Source organism: Panthera pardus, unplaced genomic scaffold (assembly GCF_024362965.1).
Source record: "Panthera pardus isolate Hobbes unplaced genomic scaffold, ASM2436296v1 HiC_scaffold_13, whole genome shotgun sequence".
Taxonomy (NCBI): domain Eukaryota; kingdom Metazoa; phylum Chordata; class Mammalia; order Carnivora; family Felidae; genus Panthera; species Panthera pardus.
Genome location: NW_026526688.1, coordinates 57,019,211 through 57,021,731, shown reverse-complemented (window position 1 = coordinate 57,021,731; position 2,521 = coordinate 57,019,211). Strand labels below are relative to the sequence as shown.

The following is a 2,521-nucleotide window of genomic DNA, read 5'->3' as shown; positions in this document are numbered from 1 at the left end:
TATTAAAGTGGAAGCTTAGATTATTGAGTTGAGACCTTGCTTCTTTTCTAATATAAGCATGTAGTGTTATAAATTTCCCTCTAATTCTTGCTTTCACTTAGTCCCCCAGATATTGATATTTTGTGTTTTCATTAATATTTAGTTCAATATATACATATTTTATTATCCTTGAGACTTCCTTTTGACCTATGAATATTTATAAGTGTGTTGTTTAATATCTAAGAGTTTGAAGATTTTCCCATTATGTTTCTGTCATTTATTTTCAGAAACATATTGGTGTGGTGTCAGTTATTTATAATTAGTTGACTAATTAATATTATGTCTCATTATATAGTCTATCTTGGTATATGTCCCATGCAGTCTTGAAAAGAATGCATATTATCCTGATGTTCAATGGAGTGTTTTATGAATGTCACTTATAATCCAGGGGCTGATGATATTTTTCAGCTTTTCTATATCTTTGTTGAATTTTTGTCTAGTGGTTTTATTATTAATAAATAAAGGGAGTGGAAGACCCTAACTATAACTATGAATATATCTGCTTTTTCTTCCTAGTCTCAGTTTTACTTCATGTTTTTGCTTAAATTACTATAGTTTGGTGCATAATGTTAAAGATTGTTATATCTTTCTGGTGAGCTGAATCTTTTATTAATATCTCATGTCCTTTATTGTCGGTAATTTCCTTTGAAGTATACATTATCTAATATCAATATAGCCACTCCTACTTTTTTATTAGTATTTTCATTGCATATATTTTTAATACTTTATCCTTTTACCTTAATTTTTTTTTAATGTTCACTTATTTTTGAGGGGGGGGGGACAGGGTGCAAGCAGGGGAGGGGCAGAGAAAGAGAGAGACACAGAATCCAAAGCAGGCTCCAGGCTCCAAGCTGTTAGCACAGTACCCGATGTGGGGCTCAAACTCACGAACTATGAGATCATGACCTGAGCTGAAGTTGGAGGCTTAACCAACTGAGCCAGCTAGGGTGCCCCTAGACTTTTAACTTTAATGACCTGAAGTCAAGCTCCTGTAGCCATCATATAAGTAAATCAAGGTTTTTACTCTATTCTGCTGATGTCTATATTTTCATCATTGTGCTGAGACTATTTAAAGTCAACGTAATTATTGATGGAGGATGCTGTGCAGTGTTGTGGATCATCTCTCTGCGCATCTGCCCACTCTTCTCAGCTGAATGCTTCATGTTCTTCCAGTTTGCCCCATCAGTTGAACAGCATGCTTCTGTAATGCTCAACATCATGGAAGAGTATGACTGATACATCTTTTCTATCGTCACCACCTACTTCTCTGGCTACCAGGGTTTTGTAAACAAGACTTGTAGCACCATCAAAAACAGCTTCATAGGCTGAGAGTTAGAGAAAGTCCTCCTGCTGGACATGTCCCTGGATGATAAAAATTCTAAGATCTAGAGCCAGCTCAGGAAACTTCAAAGTCCCATCAGTCTTCTTTATTGAACTAAGGAAGAAACCACCTACATCTTTGAAGTAGCTAACCCAACAGTGCTGACTGGCTATGGCTACACATGGATTGTGCCTAGTCTGGTGACCAGGGATACAGACACAGTGTCCTTGGAGTTACCCACTGGGCTCATCTCTGTGTCCTATGATGAATGGGACTATGGCCTCCCTGCCAGAGTGAGGGATGGATGATTATTACCATTCTCACCACTGCTGCTTCCAACATGCTATCTGAACACAGCTTCATCCCTGAGCCCGAAAACAGTTGTTACAAAATGTATGAGAAGAGAACCTACTAGTCCAACATGCTAAATAGGTATGTGATCAATGTCACTTTTCAGGGAAGAAGTCTGTTCTTCAGTGAAGTTGGCTACCAGATGCTCCTAAAACGGGTGATGATCCTTCTGAACAAGGAGAGGAAGTGGGAGGGCATTTGGCAGTTCTCAAGCAAAATAGATGGATTAGGGATATAAAATTTTGCAACATGTTAAAGGAAATCAAAACAAAACCTTGGTTTTGGTCTCTGAGCTGAGACGTAAGAGTGCTAATACATTGAGAACACAGAAGCCATTTTTCAAATTTGCACCTTCATCTGCTTGTTACTTTGGTTTAACCACCAGATTATCTTCTTTATGCATTACCATTTTTATTGGTTATGGTGCTGTCTGAATCATGACTTTGTTCTAATGGAAGAGTATACATGTGTAATATAACATAACTTGGTGAAGAAATCAAATCAGTGGTACAATTCAGAGGTTGTATCCAACACAGTATACTGGGGAGATCTATGAAACCTAATTTGCAAGCACACAGGTTTGAATGTACCATGATTAGAAGCTTGCCATGCAAGGCTCTTCTCAGGATCTGTCCGACTGCTGGCTGCTCACAGTGTCTGACTCTATCATTAGAAACTAATTTCTGTGGGTACCTGACTACCTACATTCAATTCTTAGCTCCTCTGCTCACAAACTTGTCTACTTAGGACCTTGGACAAATTTCTTAACTACTCTATGCCTCAAATTTTCTCATCTATAAAATGGGAAAA

At 37.8% G+C, this 2,521-nt stretch overlaps 1 pseudogene; it reads left to right on the top strand.

The window, feature by feature from the left end:
* The first annotated feature begins 1,200 nt into the window (after positions 1–1,200).
* LOC128776446 (glutamate receptor ionotropic, NMDA 2B-like) lies at positions 1,201–1,949 on the top strand (annotated as a pseudogene).
* The last annotated feature ends 572 nt before the right edge of the window (positions 1,950–2,521 follow it).